The sequence below is a fragment of the Capra hircus genome, chromosome 27, assembly GCF_001704415.2.
Source record: "Capra hircus breed San Clemente chromosome 27, ASM170441v1, whole genome shotgun sequence".
Taxonomy (NCBI): domain Eukaryota; kingdom Metazoa; phylum Chordata; class Mammalia; order Artiodactyla; family Bovidae; genus Capra; species Capra hircus.
In genome coordinates, this window is record NC_030834.1 from 8,258,789 (window position 1) to 8,279,909 (window position 21,121).

General features: G+C 42.4%; 1 protein-coding gene across 3 annotated transcripts in view; it reads left to right on the forward strand.

The window, feature by feature from the left end:
• The window catches only part of SLC20A2 (solute carrier family 20 member 2), a 110,241-nt gene that overhangs the window by 9,516 nt on the left and 79,604 nt on the right, over positions 1-21,121 (forward strand). The gene's annotated exons all lie outside the window — the stretch shown is intronic.

Sequence of the window (21,121 nt, forward strand, 5' to 3'; positions counted from 1 at the left end):
GTACTCTTACAGTGTAGGTAATGCTGCTGCCGAAAACAGCTGGAATTCCCATTTCACATATGCTTTCATAGTTTTTAGGAAAACTTACCTTATTCAAAACCTTATAGTCAATCTCTCTCTTTTTTTTAAACCAGAAGTTTATTTCCCTTAGTCTACCTGCCAGATGTAGTTCTCAATGACAGTTATTTCTTCCCATAAGTCACATCCATTCTCAAATTTAAAATTTCCTCCCTTAAGCGTATGTGATTAAAAATTATGCCATTAGCTTTTAAAGTGTTTAGCTAGAGTGACATCACTGGGATGGGTTCTCGTAACAACTGCCTTCAGAAAAGTTGGAGGAAGACTTACTGGAATGTGTTATAAAATCAGTCTTGGTATAGTTATAACCTCAATGCCTGAATTTTATGTGAACCTGAATTTAGTTCCTGGATTATATGTATGTTTTTGTTCTTTCAAAAGGTGTTTACATTAACTTCTTTCAACAGAACCAAACTGCACCATCTGCATTTTCTAGTGTAGTAGAAAAAAATTGACGGGCTTCCCTGGTGGCTCAGTGGTAAAGAATCCACCTGCTAGTGCAGGAGACGTGGGTTCGATCTCTGGATCGGGATGATCCCCTGGACAAGGAAATGGCAACGTGCTGCAGTTTTCTGGCCTGGGAGATTCCGTGGACAGAGGACCCTGGCAGGCTACAGTGGTGTAGTGAAAGAGTCAGCCTAAACAATGACAACAAGGAAAAATTGGCACAGTGATTTAATATTATTTTGCTTATGGTTGGATTCATTTCTTCCTAAATTAGCAGGTCTTAAAATACGGGTCTGTCTTAGACCATATGATAAGTTAGGCTGGGTTAAGTTTTAGCTGGAGACAAATGATTCTTCTGATCTGGGTTGTTTAGCTTTGTTACAGAAGTCCACTAATATCATTATAAGGCTTATATTTGGGATAATTTTTAAATATCGGTATTGAGATGGAACTACCAGCCCTGAATTTTGATCAAAATATATGTCTCGTCTAAAACATCTACAGTAGAGTTCATTGATTGCAGTCAAGGGATTTAAATCAGTTTGGTTTGTGTTTTATGGCTGGTGTTAATTTGTATTGACATTCCATTCACAGGTAGGGAAACTGTATTTCCATAGCAAGTGAGACTTGGTACATTACTACTCCAAAGTTTAGTTTTAAGCTGGCTATGATCAGACAAGTGGCTTTCGCTTGGTATTCTCAGCAGCAGTCCTGTGGGCACGTTAATGTGTTTAATTGCCCTAATGAATGTCTAGTTAGCAGAGGCTTTGGGACCTCGCAGCAGATTGTGTGGCGTGGGCTGAGGTGCCGATCTTGTCTCTGAGTGCTCTCTGTTCCAGTCTTTGAGAAGTGAAATTTTTTCTGATAATGTTTTTTTTTCCTTGAATTTTTGTTATATTATTATTATTGGTAACAATAACAATTGCCCTTATGGAGCCTCAGTAGGGTCAGGCTCTTGACATACATTGAACTCTTCGCTACCACTCAGATAATTTCTAATAAAATTTGAGGTGATAAAGTATATTAATATAGTATATAAACACATGTTTATATTGATAAATAAGCAAATAAATGTTAGGCCAGTTCTGCAGACCTGTAGGCTTGTTGTGTTACACTTTGTAACACTTTCCCCACTGTTAAAATGAGGGCAGCGGAGGTGATTGAACCACCCAAGGTCACACGGACAATAAATGGTGAAACTAGGATTATACTCCAGGTCTGATTAAATTCCACACTTTCCATCACTTTTAAAATGTTTGCCTTTTTAAAATGTACTGCCTTTTAAAATGTTTCCTCTTGAAAAAGTTAAAGTTCAGCTGTTTTATAAGTGCATATTATTTTGAACTAAGACGGACTCTATATAAATTCTATGTGAGATGCCTAATTTTTCCCCCAAATAAAGCAACAGTGTTCTTGAGTATGTAGGTTAATGAGGCTCAATGTTAAATGTATCCAGTGCTCAGTGGAGAAACAAAACCAACTATTATAGAAAAGTACAAAGGAGGTGGTGAGAATCGCTAGGTCGGTGATTCGATGTATAGTTGGTCTTCCAGACTTTTTGGCGTATAGATATGTATATGTGTATTTTTTCAGCAAAAATAGTTTTATACCATGTGCTGTCTCAGTTCAGTTCAGTTCTGTCGCTCAGTCGTGTCCCAGCTCTTTGCGACCCCATGAATCGCAGCACGCCAGGCCTCCCTGTCCATCACCAGCTCCCGGAGTTCACTCAGACTCACATCTATCGAGTCCGTGATGCCATCCAGCCATCTCATCCTCTGTCGGCCCCTTCTCCTCCTGCCCCCAATCCCTCCCAGCATCAGAGTCTTGTCCAGTGAGTCAACTCTTTGCATGAGGTGGCTAAAGTATTGTAGCTTCAGCTTTAGCATCATTCCTTCCAAAGAAATGCCAGGGCTGATCTCCTTCAGAATGGATTGGTTGGATCTCCTTGCAGTCCAAGGGACTCTCAAGAATCTAAAAGGATCAATTCTTCGGCGCTCAGCTTTCTTCACAGTCCAACTCTCACATCCATACATGACCACTGGAAAAACCATAGCCTTGGCTAGACGGACCTTTGTTGGCAAAGTAATGTCTCTGCTTTTGAATACGCTATCTAGGTTGGTCATAACTTTTCATAACTTTTCTTCCAAGGAGTAAGCGTCTTTTAATTTCATGGCTGCAGTCACCATCTGCAGTGATTTTGGAGCCCCCAAAATAAAGTCTGACACTGTTTCCCCATCTATTTGCCATGACGTGATGGGACCAGATGCCATGATCTTCATTTTCTGAGTTTTGAGCTTTAAGCCAACTTTTTCACTCTCCTCTTTCACTTTCATCAAGAGGCTTTTTAGTTCCTCTTCCCTTCCTGCCATAAGGGTGGTGTCATCTGCATATCTGAGGTTATTGATAATTTCTCCTGGCAATCTTGAGTCCAGCTTGTGCTTTTTCCAGCCCAGCATTGTGCTGTCTAGTAACTCATCTTTCATTTATTATATATTGGCCACCATTCCACAGCATCATGAGTTGATATATCTTCATTAAAATTGTCCTTTTCATTTTTTTGAAACTAATCTTTATTTTAGAACAGTTGGGGTTTATAGACTATTGCAAAGCTAGTACAGAGAGTTCCCCTTTCTCCCCTGTCATCAACATCTCACCCTAGTGTGGTGTGTTTGTCAGAACTAATGAGCCAATATTGGTACGTCGTTATTAGCCAAAGTCCACGCTTCCTCAGGTTTCCTTAGTTTTTATCTCTTGTCTTTTTCTGTTCCAGGACCCCGGCCAGGACGCCATCCTTGAGTCCTCACGTCTCCTCGGGCTCTTCTTGCCTGGGACAGTCTCCTAGACTTCTCTTGGTTTTTATGACTTGGACAGTCTGCGGGGCACACTGGTCAGATATTGTCGCATGCCCCTCAGCTGGGATCTGTCTGGCGTTTTTCTCCTGGTTCAGCTGGGGTTGTGTGTCTAGGGGAGAGAGACCGCTGGGGCAGAGTGTGATTTTCATGGCATCATTTCAAGGCTACCTCCTGTCTGCGTGACTTTAACCTTGGTGTCCTGGCTGAGGGGGTGCTTGTCAAGTTCTCCTGTGAACTTCCTCTTTGCCCCTTTTCCATTGGTGCTCTTGGGAAGAAGGCAGCTCCCACGTCAGGAGTGCAGGGTCCTGCTCCACCTCCTTGGGGCAGGCCAGGGAATCTTCCCACGGTGTTTGGAATCTTCCGCACAGGGCGTTTGTCTGCTCTCAGACTGCTTTGCAGACTGATGGATGTTTATGTTGCTGTTATAGTCGGATACAGTACAATCGTATCACTCTAACGGCTCCAACTGTGGCCAATCAGAAGAGCTTTCAGTTGGTTCCTATCTTCCTTGGCTATACCTTTTTTTTTTGTAAGAATTTTTTTTTTGATGTGGATCATTTTTAAAGTCTTTAGTGAATTTGTTACAACGTTGTTTCTGTTTTCTGTTTTGTTTTCTGGTCATAAGACATGTAGGGTCTTAGCTCCCTGACCAGAGATCGAACCCCAGCCCCCTGCATTGAAAGGGTTAGTCTTAACCATGGGACCACCAGGGAAGCCCTCATACCCTGTTGTTGTGAGTTAATATCTCCCTTTTTTCACATAGCTGCTCGGTATTCCATTGTACAAGAATACGATAATATATCTAATCCCCCTTTGGTATTCCACTGTACGAGTATACCATAATATATTTAATCCCTCTTTGATAATTTAGGTATCAGGTTTCTCACCATTGTAAACAACGCTGTGATGAGCAGTCTTCAAAAACTGTACTTATGAAAACGTTGTTCGGTCATCCTGGAGCGGTTGCTGTGTTAAAGAGCCTGCCAGCGTTACTTTTCCAGTGTCCCTGACTTTCTCTTAAGGCTCTCTTAAGCAGATTTCTGAGGAGTGAGCATTTTCACCTGACCCGTGAAAACAGTGGTGTGTTTATCACTGTTGTCGCCTCCCTTTTTGCTTTTTTTTTTCATGTGATCAGGGCTGGTGGTGCAGGTGGCACCAGAGCTCCCGAAAGCTGCTTTGAGACTAAGTCTCCGTGTTTCTGTCGCCCCAGCCTTACCTGTCAGCTGTGGCCAATCTTGTTTAAAACTTCCATCCACTCCCCTCACCCCCACCACTGTCTTATTTGCATTGAATTTATGGATGGAGTGATGAAGGGCAGAAAGTTTCCTCTTGCTTTTTCTATGCCAGACTGAAGCCAAGCCTAACTGCATTATTGTCTTTAAAACTATTTTATTGCAGACAAATACTCATCTTGCTCATCCTTGTGGTCATTGTATGCAGATCCCTGTCTTCTGCTAACCTCATTCAGATTATCTTGCCTGTCTTTTGACAAGATTGCAGACTTTCCCTTTTCTTTTGTGAATAGGCTTTGTTATAATCAGCTTTGTTTTCCTCTCTGTTTGTGGTATTTCTGAATTTTGGCTCACTTTTATCTCCTATTTTCATTCATCGAGGGCCTTTTAAAGAAGCGTTAACCTTCTTCTCATTTCTAAGCAGAAGCTTAAAGGTAAATAAAAAATAACCACAGTTTCGCATTCTTCTCTGGCCAAGTGCATCCAGTTATCCAGGGCTAATGTGTATCGTGGGTTTTAAATTCTGAGGTTTACATCTGTAGCATTTCACCCACTCTGCCTGTTTTAAACTACCTTTTAAACCCTTCTTGATGCAGTAATGACTCTTCGTTTCCTTAAAATCCTCTGCTTTGAAATGGTCTTTTCTTAACTCTGATATCATTGCTGCCTGCCAGCTGCCTGACCTTGATTGCATTTCTTAACTTCTCTGTCTGTTTCCTCCTCTGAAAGTGAGGCTCTTCAGTAGCAGCCACCTCACTGGACTGAGTGTTGACTGGACAAGATCTGCTCTAGTGCCTGGTGTGTGATATTGCAGGTATACTCTGTAAGTATTCCCGCCATCTTTTCCTCTCCGGCTATCTGGCATACCTTGCTTTACTTGTCTGTGAACGTAAAACTGTTAGCTGCTTTTGACCCCAGGTCTTACAGAACCTGGCAGGACTGCAGCCCGCCAGGCTCCTCTGTCCATGGGATTCTCCAGGCAAGAATACTGGATTGGGTTGCCGTTCCCTTCTCCAGGATCCTTCCCAACCCAAGGATCGAACATGAGTCTCCTGCACTGCAGGCAGATTCTTTACCATCTGAGCCACCTACCATTAATTAGATTAAGAAAAATGGTTTATCATAAGTAAGTTTTATGCTTCCTTCAAACTGATTTTAAACTTTTTGTCTTGAAATGGTTAAGGACTCATAGGCAGTTGTAAAAATACAGAGAGGGTACAAAAGGATACAAAAATATCCTTCACCCAGTTTCCCACAAAGGCAGCTTGTACAAGAGCAAAGACAGAAGGACCTTGGTACAACCCCCAGCGCTCACTTGGATGTCTCGTTTTACAGGCGTGCATTTGTGTGTGTAGTTCTGTGCCCTGGTACAACCCACAGACCTTACTCTGTTGTCTCCAGTTTTACACACATGCATTTGTGTGTGTATGTAGTTCTGTGTAGTTCCATCACGTGTGAAACTGAAATTCACTCAGTCATGTCTGACTTTGCAACCTCGTGGACTGTGTAGTCCATGGAATTCTCCAGGCCAGAATACTGGAGTGGGTAGCCTTTCCCTTCTCCAGGAGATCTTCCCAACCCTGGGATCGAACTCAGGTCTCCCACATTGCAGGCGGATTCTTTACCAGCTGAGCCACCAGGAAAGCCCAAGAATACTGGAGTGGGCAGCCTGTCCCTTCTCCATCAGACCCATCACGTGTACATTCGCATAACCCACCGCCACAATCAGGACACAGAACTGATGCATCAACCTAAGGCTTTCTGCTTGCTACTCCTTCATAACTCTCCTTCTGCCCACCAGCCGTGGGTAACCACTAATCTCCTGTCCAGCTTCATAATTCTGTCATTTTGAGAATATTATATAAATGGAGTTATGCAGCACGTGACCTTTTGAGATTAGCTTTTTAAAGTCGTCATAATGCCCCTGAGATGCCTTCTCGCTGTTCTGTATATCAGCAGTTTCTTTCGTTCTACTGCCCAGTACTGGTGCGTGGTAAGGATGCGTCACAGTTTAGCCATTTGTCCTTTGGAAGCACATTTGGGTGGTTTGCTGTTCAGTGCCACTACGATAAAGCTGCTATGAGAATCCACGTGCAGGCGTTTTGTGTGGACCCAAGTTTTCATTTCACAAATGCTTAGGAATACAGTTCCTTGATCAGACCTTTTTGGGTGGGCTATTGAAAGCATCTTTGCAAATACATGCTAATACCATCCACACTTATATATAAAGGCAATTTCAGTAATATACATTGTCATTGTCCTTTGTTTTAAACTATCTGTATGAATTGTGGCATGCGTCCAAAGTATAGAATCCTGTCTTCTTTGTACTGTAATGTAATGTGTACTAAATAAATATTTCATTTGGCTAACGAATCCCCTTTCATATTTTATTAACACATTTTCTCGGGTGTATTATCGTTCTCAGATACTAAATTTGAGTGGGAGAGATGTTTCATATAATGGTTTCTCTGGTTTTCAATTTTCTGTAATGTGGTAAGATCAATTTTTAAAAATACCTCTATATTAGCACAAAAAATCAGCAAGTCCATCATTGACTAATGTCTGGCAACATTTCAGATAATCGGTAGGTCCGTGCTGATGCTTTTTGCTTTCCAACATCATGTTTGGGGTTCTAAGATGTTTCATAAAATCATTGCCTCCAAGGTTTGTAATAAATGATGAGTCATTATTCAGATGAAGCTACAAATACTCTTTCGACCTGTGAAGGGCTTCTATTGATGGTAGCCATGGATTTAAGTAACTTTATTAACACATTGGGTATATTGTCACCCTGCTTACTTAACTTATATGCAGAGTACATCATGAGAAACGCTGGGCTGGAAGAAGCACAAGCTGGAATCAAGATTGCTGGGAGAAGTATCAATAACCTCAGATATACAGATGATACCACCCTTATGGCAGAAAGTGAAGAGGAACTAAAAAGCCTCTTGATGAAAGTGAAAGAGGAGAGTGAAAAAGTTGGCTTAAAGCTCAACATTCAGAAAACGAAGATCATGGCATCTGGTCCCATCACGTCATGGGAAATAGATGGGGAAACAGTGGAAACAGTGTCAGACTTTATTTTGGGGGGCTCCAAAATCACGGCAGATGGTGATTGCAGCCATGAAATTAAAAGACGCTTACTCCTTGGAAGGAAAGTTATGACCAACCTAGATAGCATATTCAAAAGCAGAGACATTACTTTGCCAACAAAGGTCCGTCTAGTCAAGGCTATGGTTTTTCCAGTGGTCATGTATGGATGTGAGAGTTGGACTGTGAAGAAAGCTGAGCACTGAAGAATTGATGCTTTTGAACTGTGGTGTTGGATTAGACTCTTGCGAGTCCCTTGGACTGCAAGGAGATCCAGCCAGTTCATTCTGAAGGAGATCAGCCCTGGGTGTTCATTGGAGGGGCTGATGTTGAAGCTGAATCACTCCAATACTTTGGCCACCTCATGCGAACAGTTGACTCATTAGAAAAGACTCTGATGCTGGGAGGGATTGAGGGCAGGAGGAGAAGGGGACGACAGAGGATGAGATGGCTGGATGGCATCACGGACTCGATAGACGTGAGTCTGAGTGAACTCCAGGAGTTGGTGATGGACAGGGAGGCCTGGCGTGCCGTGATTCATGGGGTCGCAAAGAGTCAGACACTACTGAGCGACTGAACTGAACTGAATAATTTGGGCCTCAGAAGTCCACATAAAGATGATATGAATTATAGACATTGGACAGAATCAACTGATTTGATCATTTTTGGCTTTCCCAAATACAACTATCTTCCAGCCTTAAAGTAACTAATAAAAAGTTCTTCATAAAAAAAAAAAAAAAAGGAAGAAAAGAAAGAGAATGAAATGTAGAAAACAGTGATTCTTAACTGTGTTCGAATTATCTCATTAGCTTTAAGAATGAAACAAGAACCTACAACCAGGCCAATTAAGTTAGAATCATTGAAAGTGCCACCCAGGCACTGGTATTTTTAAAACACGCTTCCAGGTACTTCTGATGTTTAGCCAAGGTTGAGAACCCCTGAACCAACAAACAGCAGTGTCTCTGCTCTTGTGTCTTTGCTTTAGAATGGGCTACTGTTTCTGCTTCCTGCACGCGTCTCCCACGTATTAGACTGGTGGATTCTGCGTCCCTTTTACTTATGGCTCTGCCGAGATGGATGTTTTCCTAAGGGGGGAAAAAATCACACCTGTGGATGATGGACACATTTAATCTACACAACACAGCTTTCATAAGTATAACAGAAGAATGCTTGTGACGGTGAATCAAGTACCAAAACAGTGAGAAACTCAGAATCACTGAAAAGTCAAAAGGAAGTTAGATTTGGTCCAAGGCATCCTGTGGGTGGAAACCTTTTGGGGACATCAGAATAGGTTTAGAAAACCTGCCTAAAGTGTCGGGGTGAGAGATCCTGTTTATAGATGCTGTGGTCAATTGTATTAGTTTCTTTTCTTTTAGGAATGTATTGCTTTGCAAAATCAGTATTTGCTTGCAACAAGCGAGAGTGTGCAGGGATCAACAGCAACATCCATTCCTCCCCACCGTGTTCACAGGTGCGAATTCTGCACCTTTTCCTACATTGAAAAAAGTATGTTTAATGACATAAGATTTGTTAGGTTGTTGTTTTGTTTTGTTTTTTTTTTTTTTGCTTTTCAAGTAGGATCATCAGTTCAGTCGCTCAGTTGTGTCCGACTCTTTGCGACCCCATGAATCACAGCACGCCAGGCCTCCCTGTCCATCACCAACTCCCGGAATTCAGTCAAACTCATGTCCATCGAGTCAGTGATGCCATCTAGCCATCTCATCCTCTCTCATCCCCTTCTCCTCCTGCCCCCAATCCCTCCCAGCATCAGAGTCTTTTCCAATGAGTCAGCTCTTTGCATCAGGTGGCCGAAGTATTGGAGTTTCAGCTTTAGCATCAGTCCCTCCAATGAACACCCAGGACTGATCTCCTTCAGAATGGACTGGTTGGATCTCCTTGCAGTCCAAGGGACTCTCAAGAGTCTTCTCCAACACCACAGTTCAAAAGCATCAATTCTATGGTGCTGTGTTCTTCACAGTCCAACTCTCACATCCATACATGACCACTGGAAAAACCATAGCCTTGACTAGACAGACCTTTGTTGGCAAAGTAACGTCTCTGCTTTTGAATATGCTATCTAGGTTGGTCATAACTTTCATTCCAAGGAGTAAGCGTCTTTTAATTTCATGGCTGCAGTCACCATCTGCCGTGATTTTGGAGCCCCCCAAAATAAAGTCTGACACTGTTTCCACTGTTTCCCCATTTATTTGCCATGATGTGATGGGACCAGATGCCATGATCTTCGTTTTCTGAATGTTGAACTTTAAGCCAGCTTTTTCACTCTCCTCCTTCACCTTCATCTAGAGGCTTTTAATTCCTCTTCACTTTCTGCCATAAGGGTGGTGTCGTCTGCATATCTGAGGTTACTGATATTTCTCCTGGCAATCTTTATTCCAGCTTGTGCTTCTTCCAGCCCAGTGTTTCTCATGATGTACTCTGCGTATAAGTTAAATAAGCAGGGTGATAATATATAGTCTTGACGTACTCCTTTTCCTATTTGGAACCATACTCAATACATTATTCTAAAGCTTTGTTTTCCTCCATAATAGGTCATGGCTGTTTCTCCAGATCAATATATCAGATCTAACTCTTGTTTTCAAAAAGTGAATAACATTTTCAACATACATAATTTATTCAGCCATTTTCCTATGGATGGATATTCAAGATGGCCCCTCCTTTTTTCCACCATAAACAGTGTTGCAACACGTATCTTTGTATGTATAACTTTTGTATCTAAAGTATTATAACCTGTGGTTTGGTTTTCTTCAGATTTCTTAGTTTCTGTATATCTTCTCTGATAGAATCAGTGAATTAAGGTCAGTTGAATTCCAATTAATTGGCTTCATCAGGGCATTGTTGGGCATTAGACAGAGAATCAGTTATTTTAGAAATGGCTCTGAATGGATCCTAATGACCGTAGGTATTTTACATAGCTTCTAGAATTCCTAAGGTTTTACCTCCACAGGCCAATGGATGGGCTTCCTGGAGGTCCTGGAATCATCTGATGTTGACTGAAAAACTGTACAGTGACATCACTTTGCCAACGATGGTCTGTCTAGTCAAAACTACAGCTTTTCCAGTAGTCGAGTACGGATGTGAGAGTTGGACCATAAAGAAGCTGGGCGCCAAAGAACTGATGCTTTCGAACTGTGGTGCTGGAGAAGACTTTTGAGAGTCCCTTGGACAGCAAGGAGATCAAACCAGTCGATCCTAAAGGAAATCAACCCTGAATATTCACTGAAAGGAATGATGCTGAAGCTGAAACTCCAATACTTTGGTCTCCTGTTGCGAAGAGCCGACTCACTGGGAAAGACCCTGAGGCTGGGAAAGATTGAAGGCAGGAGGAGAAGGGGACAGCAGAGGACAAGATGGTTGGGTGGCATCACTGACTAGACGGACATGAGTTTGAGCAAGCTCTGGGGGATAGCAAAGGACAGGGGAGCCTGGCGTGCTGCAGTCCATGGGGTTGCAAAGAGTCGGACCCAGCTGAGTGGCTGAACAGCAAATCCTTGTGATGGCTTTCATCAGATTTTCAGCAGAGCTGTTCCCTCAAGAAAGACTGAAAACAGATAAAATCAAATGGTAGTTCTGAGCCTCAAGATTCTATAAAGGGATCTTTGGGACCACAGGGAACTTTTGAGTTTCCGTTGATAACACATTTAAGTCACAGTGTCCTCTTTCTGTAAAGACTGGATTGAGAGAAGTTTATCTAACTTTCCAGATGACATCAACCTAGGAGAGATGACTAGTGCCATACAGAGCAGACTCTCGATTCAGAATCATCTGGATAGCTTGTGGCAGCATTCTAAATAAAATCAGCAAGAGGAAGTATCTGCAGGAGTCGAGGATGGGCTCACAGAGGCTCCTCCATCCATGGGATTTTCCAGGCCAGAGTACTGGAGTGGGGTGCCATTGCCTTCTCCACCTGAGAAGATCAGCTAGAGTTTATTTGACCACAGGCTTCTGCAAGCCTCTCTGTGATGCAGCTGCTAAAAACAGGTGCTAGGCCACACCTGGTGGTTGTGTTGACGCCTGTGACCCACGCTTCGGTGAGACACTAGCAGAGCAAGGAGATGGGTGATGGGCTGAGAAGTGGAGACACTGAGGATCCCCCAGGAGGGGGGTGGGGAGTTTGTTATTGGAGCAGAGGGAGAGGGTGTGAGAGAGCAGCTCAGAGAAAGGACCGCCAGGACCAGAAGGTGGTTTGCAGAGCTTGTGCTGTGGATCTCAGGTGCTCGGTGAATATCTGATGAATGGAAATCACAAGGCAAAGGATTTTGACTTCATCTGAGCTCTAGTGAGGGCTTCCTTGGTGGCTTATCCGGTTAAGAATCCTCCTGGAATGCGGGAGACTTGGATTCAGTGCCTGAGTTGGGAAGATTCCCCTGGAGGAGGGCATGGCAACCCACTCCAGTTTTCTTGCCTGGAGAATCCCCATGGACAGAGGAGCCTGGTGGGCTACAGCCCATGGGGTTTCAAAGAGTTGGGCACGACTGAGCGAGTAAGCGCTGTACGCAGCACAAGCACCTAGTGAGAGGTCTCCAGTGATGGGGGGTGGGGGGGCCTGGAAAGCCATTGCTTAGAGCCTAGTGATGGGTGGCCAGGACCGGGGCTCTGGAAGGAATCGTGCTGTGAGTGACAGGTTGTGCTGTAGGACTTCAGTACCCTTTTCATTGGATCATCATATTTCTTCCCTCGAGTACCTGAATTCTAGAAGAGGAGAAAATTCTAGGATAATGTTGCAGGCTCTTTTAAAGTACTTTTTTGATGCTTTTAACTCAAAGGCTACGTGACTGCCAGTACAGGTATTTTTAAAGGTGCCGAAATGTTGAACTGTAACAGGTTTATATCTGAAATGTGCAGTGCACAAATTATTCCACTGTTAAACCTGAAGTAACTAGTCTAGACTTGTAGTGTATGGTTTAAGAGTTTATTTTTGTTTCTTTAGAGAGGAGAAAAGCCACATTCTTTTCATGCTACAAAAAGAGTATAAAAGGAAATTTCACCACTTCCTGGCTTCATTGTGGCCTCCGGGAACACAGGACACTTATCTCCATTGGGCTAATTGTTCTGAATCCTGACTCGGATGATAAAAGCTCTGTGCGGAATTTGTGTCCTGCTTGTTGTCTACACAAGCCTGCACCTGAGTCTGCACACTGCCCTGCGGAAGTCTGCGGAAGTGTAGCTCTGATACTTCACTTGGTTGAGACGCAGATATCTCTTATTGTCGCTCAAATAATTGAAACAATGTCGGAATCCTTTAGAAATAAAGGATGGAAAGGTGGAAGTAAATATTGTCAAGTTTTTGAATATAAAGTTTTGAAAGGAAAAAAAAAAACCCTGTATCTCACACTAGTGGTTTTAGAACAGGGTGGGAGCTGCTGCCACTTAGGACCAGGGTTTCCACTCCTTTTTCTGGTGCCAAAGATGTTAGGTTAGGGGTGGGCTGTGCCACCTGCTGGCTTGGCGACCCTGCTCTCCCGAGTCTTGTTTGCTCACTTGCAGAGAGGAAAGGGTAGCACGCACACCTGCAGAGTGGCACTTAGCCCGTGCTGGGACTTAGCACGTGTTTAGGGAGCTCCCTGAACATTCTACGGCTGTGTCTTCCACTGTACCACCCCCCCCTCCGCCCTGAGCTCCTTTCTTTTTTTTGCTGATTCAGCAGATAATATTGATACATCTTGTACCATCTTGAACGTGGTATATCTCAAGGTAATGTGTATATTCCCTCCCCTGCCCCTTCCTCCTCTCCTACTGAACCTACTTCTGCTCTGTCTGCCTGTCTCGGCACTTAGCCCGTGCTGGGACTTAGCACGTGTTTGGGGAGCTCCCTGAACATTCTACGGCTGTGTCTTCCACTCTACCCCCTTGAGCTCCTTTCTTTTTTTTCCTGATTCAGCAGATAATGTCATTGATACGTCTTGTACCATCTTGAACGTGGCATATCTCAAGGTAATGTGTATATTCCCTCCCCTGCCCCTTCCTCCTCTCCTACTGAACCTACTTCTGCTCTGTCCGCCTGTCTCTTCTGTTTTAATGAATGAGGCCCGCTCACCAGACATGCTGGGGGCTCTGGGGCCTTCCCCTCTGGGATTGAATTCCCGCTCCACCATTTCACACTGCCTGACCTTGGACAGGCTCCTTAATATCTCTCAGTCTCAGCTTCTTCAGTGATGAGTAAGATGGCAGTTCATCTTCTAGAATTGGGAAGACTCACTGAGATGAATACACGTTACCGCTTAGTGTCGTTCCTGACATTTAAGTAAGTTGATCACTTAGGACCCTCGAGCTGGAAGTAGGGGTGTCAGCCCGAATCCCTGTCCCTTCCCTTCACCTGGGAGTCGTCAGTGCTGTTGATTCTACCTCAAGTCTCTCTCCTCTTTCTGCTGCTGCTGCTGCTGCTGAGTCGCTTCAGTCGTGTCCAACTCTGTGCGAGCCCACCAGGCTCCCCCGTCCCTGGGATTCTCCAGGCAAGAACACTGGAGTGGGTTGCCATTTCCTTCTCTAATGCATGAAAGTGAAAAGTGAAAGTGAAGTCTGTTGGTCGTGTCCGACTCCCAGCAACCCCATGGGCTGCAGCCCACCAGGCTCCTCCATCCGTGGGATTTTCCAAGCAAGAGGACTGGAGTGGGGTGCCATTGCCTTCTCCACTCCTCTTTATAGTTACTGCTTTTAGGGTCAGGATTTCTTCACTTGAATCCACTACTCAAAAGAGGTTCATAACCTCTTGAAATTATTTGTACATTTTTTGACATATGTGCATTTTTCCTTAGGAAAAGGCTTTTAGCTTTTCTTTTTTTAAGGCTTTTAACTTTTATCACTCACTTTCGCACAGGTTGGTGACCCAGAAAAGGTGAATACTAACTACTGGCATAGACTCCTCTCTTTGTCTATATTCGGGAACCTGTAAATGGACATTCCTCCCCTGGTCTCTGTGCCTCTGATCTACTCTTTTATTTTTTAATTTTAGAATATTATTTACTTACTTATTTTTTCATTTTTATTTGTTGGACTCACCCCATGGCGTGTGGGATCTAGTTCCTGACCAGGAATTGAAGCCATGCCCTCTGTGTTGGAAGTGTGGCATCTTAACCAGTGGACCACCAGGGAAGTCGCTCTGGTCTGCCCTGCGCTCTTGCTCAGTTAACTTTTTATTATTATTATTGTTGCTCTTGGATCCTCATCTTCCTTGCTTGGTTGTGTTGACTCCCTATTGCCTGGTAGTGGCTGTTCTCACCCCGACCACATGCTAGAATCGCGTGAGAAGACTTTTTAAAACACCAACGCCCAGTCCCCATCTTGACCAATTAATTGATACCAGCAAATACCAGACATCAATTCTGTCTTAAAGTTTCCCAGGGGATTTTGACATGTAGCCAGAGTTGAGAGCCTCAGGGCGGCAGGATGGTGCGCTGATGAGAGTCCGCATGGCCCGCAGGGACCGCAGTCATTGCCTTTTCCAGCCTAATCTTCCGCCTCTTCCCCCGTTCACATCCTGTCACTTACACTCTGGGCACACAGTTCTTGCTGTTCTTAGAACAGACTCTGAGCTTTTGCCTGTCCTGATCTCTCTGCCTCAGATGCCTTCTGCTTTTTCTCTGCCTGATCCTCTCCATCACAGACCCTCCCCTCAATGCCAGAGACAGTTGCAAGCCTCCTTGTGCAAATTCCTGTTACATAGGCCTTACGCTATATTAGTTATTTCTGTGTTGGTCTGCCATACCACACTGAACTCCTAGAAGGTAAGATCCTTATTTATTTCATCTCTCCTGGGCTTGGCACCAGCTTAAGAAGCTCCCTGAGAGTCTAACAAATAAATAAATGAAAGAGGAAAACAGCAGCCCACTCCGGGGATCAAGAAATTTATGGGGTTGGGGAGTGTAAGTAAATACAGTCTAGCAGATGGGGTGAGGAAGGCTTGGCAGAAGTTTTATCCTCTAATATTGCTTTGAATTTGCTAGAACACTGCCTCTGTTTTATGCTTTCGGATTTTTTTTTTTTTTTTTTTGGCTGGGAAGCATGTGGCATCCCAGTCCCCAGACCAGGGATTGAACTCACATCACGCTTGTGGAAGGTGAAGTCTCAATCACTGGAAGGCCAGGGAGATCCCCGCTATTGTTGCCGTTTCATACTTTTGTAAAAAGGAAAGATCCGTGTATATGTGTTTCTCATGTGGGACTGGGAAAGTCGAGACCAGCTTTGAGAATAGCCCCAAACACTGTTGAGCATAAAGTCACGTCATATTTGTCTCGAGATGGTCCAGAGATTTCTGAATGAGAGATGGAGTCAGCCGCTTCGATGATGGCAGCTGTTTATTTTGCCCAGTGGATGGTCCCAACTTAGTTACTGATTTAAAGATATCCTTATATGGACAGCCCTCCAGACATTATACGTTTCTAATTTTGATCTCACCTCTGGCCTTTGTGTTTTAGCTGCTGCCTTCTCTTGGCTATTTTTAATGCTTTTTTTCTCAGTGTGTCTCAGAATTGTCCAACACATTCTAAAGAATCATAACTTAAATTTGATTGACTCCTCCTTTTCTTCAGTGGCCAGAATTAGTTAAATTTTGAAAGAGATTACTTTTCGTAAATAATCTCAGAGAGACTCTCTTGGATATTGTGCGGGAGGATGTTTGAGGTTTTATCCTAATTATTTTTCTGAACACTGGCCCACCACTCCACTCTTAGGAGAAGAGATGGCTTGTTTAACACTTACACAAAGAACAGTAAGTAATCTGATGTCATGGTTTGCATGTATTTCTGATATGCTGCATATTAACAACTAGCATACTCTTTGTCTAACTGGCTGTTTATTATCCTGTAATCCTGTATCATATCTTAGAGTTGAATAATGAGAACAAAAATTTTCTTATTCAAAATCGAAGTATTGGTTGGAATTTATTAATATACTGCTCTTTTATGTATCCATCATCTTATTTAAAAAGAGGGTTTTGTGTTTTTTTTTTTACTTTTAAAAATTAAAGTATAGTTGTACAATGTTTTATAAGTAACAGGTCTACAGTATAGCAATTCACAACTTTTAAAGGCTTTGTTCCCTTTATACTTACTATAAAATATTGGCTGTGTTCCCCATGTTAAGCCTTAAAAATCTGGATTTATCAAGAATTCTTCCTTTCAGTGTAGTTTACTTGAAAAGATCTTAAGTTGTGAAACTGAAAAGATTAATTTTTAGTTAGTTTTTAGGAGCCTTTTTAAAAAAAAACAGATCTGACTCAAAGAATTGGGTGATGTTCCCTCTCCTGGCAATTGGAGAGACAGGAATAGAATGTCAAGGAAAAGAACAGACCACGTCTTACAATGTGAGCATTAAGGTCTAAAATGGGTAATTGTCTCCTGTTTCACAGTCTACAGATACCCCAGTACTGCTTGTCCACCCTTCCTTGTGTGAACCAGGGTCTCTGTAAAGAAGCTGGTCTCTGTGTTTCAGAGAACAGCTATTATAGTTACTGGGCTGTTACAGTTCTGAGAGCTGAGTTGTTAGTCCTTCTTTGCTTATCGCTGATATTTTGAAAAATGAGCCTTCATGGGAATGTTTGTTAAAATGAAATATACAGTGCTTGAGACAGAATCACTTACATCTATCTCAAGAGATAGATAGAGCCTCCGCTCCCCATATTGAAACCTCCTGGATTCTTGTAGCCAAGTAAAGTTAGAATCTCTTACGAATATTTCAGCTCCTATAATTTGCGGTTGATTTTGAACCACTTATTGCCAAAGTGACCACTTCTCAGTGTGTCTGGTTGGGAATGGACTGCATCCATTGACAACAAAAATATTAAAAATTAGAAAGTAAATTCTTGATTTCCCAACTCTCTTGGTAAACTGATACCAAGTGTCATGTTTCCCCACACACTTGGGCATTTTAGGAGGGCCTGGCAGCTTGAGAATAGAATATAGGAACCCTGAGCACTTACTTGAAATTATTATTTGTAAAACATTGCGACTTTGGACTGCTGTTAATGAGGGTCCTTTCAGCTTTACCCTGCAAATTTCCTCTAAAAACTTAAAAGAGTCCCAAAGTAGGATAGATTCTCTACTGTGTACAGGTGGTTCAAACATAATTTCCCCTTCCTTATTATTTTATGTAGGTAAAATATGTATTTTTAAAAATCTGTGCCAAGTACTGTTCTGAGCGTTGTATGTGCATTAACTCATTTTTACAACAGTCTGTTAACTTGCCTGTGGTGGCTCAGTTAGCAGGTAGTGAAGTTGGGATTCAGATGAACCCAGAAGGGTAACTCTTATTAAAGAATTTGCCTACAACCTACAGTCCTCAGATAGTCTTAAATTTCAAGTTAGGAAGTAGGGTAACCCTTATTCTAAAAAGAGTTGTAGATGCTTCTGAAACAAATTTAATTGCTTGTGGATTGAAACAACAGAAATAAATATTAACTGATTATGTACCAAAAGATTTTGGAAGTTACTAGCTTGTTGCCCAGTTCTTAACAATTTTCCTATAATTGGATGGAATAAACTGAGAAGGGGGCATTCATCATTAGTGGTTCAGCATAACTGGTTAATTCAAATTCCATTCACCAGTGCAGTTTAGTTTGTGGTAGGTGAAGTTTTTACCTATACATTATCTGTGAAAAAGAGGTCTCTAAGCAAGTAGTATAAGATTACAGGAAATGTTTACTTTTTTCAATGTAGCAGAATATTTTCAAGTACTTTTAGTATAATCTGTCAACTGTCTTTAGTATTTTCATCTTAAAAATGGGAAATTCAGCTTCATATTTGCTAGATTCATGTAATAAAACTTTAGTTAAAAATTTTTCAGTTTGGATATATAACTACTTGAAGCCAAATTAGACTGGAATTAGAATTTTGTTAACCCACCTTTTGATTCACGTGGCTTAAAATCTTGTTTTTCAGGGCTTTTGTTTCCCGCCTGAAATCTTAGATTTAAGGTTTCTTGTTTTGCATTAGCTTGAATGCTAATAAATTATAGAGGTTCAGATGATACTTAATAAGCCTATGCTTGTTTTTCCATTGAAAGTGTTTTTATTACATGAGACATTAGAGCAGCTTTGTTTGAATCTGACAGCCGTGCTATGTCTGTCTAGCAGTTTAGTAAGCCTGGCATCTCCCAGGCAGAATTGTTGCCTCAAGAGAAAGAGGGAAGGACAGTCTCCAATCTTTTAACTGAGTGGATGCTAATATTGGGGCATATATGACCCTGTGCTCTAGTACAGTGTGAACTTCAAAGGGAAAAATATATATATAGGAATCTGGCATCTAGTACAGACCAGGTTCTGTCCTTGATGATACAGCTATGTCTGTATTTCTATATTCATGCACATCTGTCTACCTAGCTTGCTATGTATGCATAAACGTGTGAGTTTGTTTATTTAACAGAATGTTGGGAGAAGGAAATGGCACCCCACTCCAGTACCCTTGCCTGGAAAATCCCATGGATGGAGGAGCCTGGTAGGCTACAGTCCATGGGGTCCCAAAGAGTCGGACACAACTGAGCGACTTCACTTACATATTAAGCTATAGGCACTGTTCTGCATTCTTTACAAATATAAACCCATCTAATCTTCATAGTCACCCTATGGAGTTTGTATATTGTTATACCCTCTTTAAAGATGATGAAACTGAGGCACAGAGAGAGAATTAATTGCCCAGAGTCAGCAACCAGAAACTAGAAGTGATGAAACTAGAAGAAGCCTGGGCAGTCTTGCCCTGGACTCCATACTCTCATTGGACACTTTTCAGCATTGATTTGGAGAAAGGAAGCAACTTTATCAGTGGTCTAAACAGCTGTTAATTGGCAGAGCTGAAACCTGTTTCCCAGACATACACGGTACAGACATGCGTCATAGCGTTCCTTTTTCTCCGACTTGCACATGTTGCTGGTTCTGTATAATGTTCTTTCCACTTCTTTCGCTGTTGAAAGCTTATCAGCAGGCAAATTCACATGTTACTTTCTCCAAGGTGCCTTTCTTGACTAAGCCCACCAGAAGATTCCTGGTGGAATGGATTTTTACCCTTTGGGATGCTTACTGATTACCCTCTTATATGGTAGAAAGTGCATATATATACGCCGTCATGTCTTCTATCAGATTATAAGCCTCTTGAAGGCAGCACTGTCGCTAACACCATGTTGCGCTACAATCTTCGGCGTCCTGCCGTTCTTTGAAATCTTAATGCTTGGGGGTTTTGGAATGGCAGGAAGCAGTTGTTTAGCAAGTTCTGTTAAATGGATGACTCTTAGGAATGCATGGTGAGGATCAATTTTCCCCGTGGACTTCTAAGATACTTGAAAAGATCAACTGTCTAAAATAAGTATTTAAACAGCAGCAGTAATAATGCTGCCTTTATTTTTATAGTCCTCATACAATTGTTATAAATTATGCAGAATTAACTGTCTCTCGAAGTCTTAAAAAAGAACTGTCTTGAAGAACTGGCTTCTTATGTGTATATACATTTTTAGCTTACAGAAGTGCAGAAGAAAAGGTGGTTTATTCTTTGAATCCGTTTTCTCTGCTCACGTGTGCGTAAATGGTACTCTTAATCCATTTCTGAAGTATTAAGATGGACTGAACAGCCGTGAACGGGGCGTGCTACAGTCCATGGGGTCGCAAAGAGTCGGACAGCACTGAGCGACTGGACTGAACAGCCAGGAAGTACACCCATGTAATCAGTCTGAAGGCCAGGATAGAGAATCATCTTTTAAAAAACTGTTTTATTTATTTATTTATTTGTGGCTGTACTGGGTCTTCGTGGCTGCACCCGGGCTTTCTCTAGTTGCGATGCGGGGCCTTCTCGTTGTGGCTTCTTTTGTTGCCTAGTGCGGCTCCCACGCTCTAGGACACTGGCAGGGTCAGTAGTTGCGGTGTGGGGGCTTAGCTGCACCTCGGCATGTGGGATCTTCCCAGACCAGGGATTGAATCCGGGTCTCCTACATTGGCAGGCAGATTTTTTTCCTTTTAGCACATAGTCACCAGGGAAGCCCAAGAAGTCATTTCTTTAGCAGAGAGCTGTAGCATTGAAGGCCACATAGATTAGTTTGGCCAAAAAGTTTGTTTGGGTTTCCCTATAAAAGGATACAGAAAAACCTGAATGAACTTTTTAACCAACCTGATATTTGTTTCTAATTATAGGACAAAACAAATAAAGCTTAAACTTAACCATTTTAGCAGTTTCACATTCAGACCATATCACTGTTTCATTTTAGTTTGAGTAACGTGCTGGTGGATATGACAAAGTAATTGTAGTAATCAGAATTGTGGATTTTTTAAAAAAGAGAATTGTGCGTTTTTAAGAGTAAGATAGACACAGATTAGTCTGAGAGGGTTTCATTGGAAAGTAAAGGGATGGACTGTTTACAGACCGTTTGGAGATTGTGTGTCTGTGAGCTTTTGCTGTGTAACAGGCCTCCTAATTCTAGCAGCCGGGA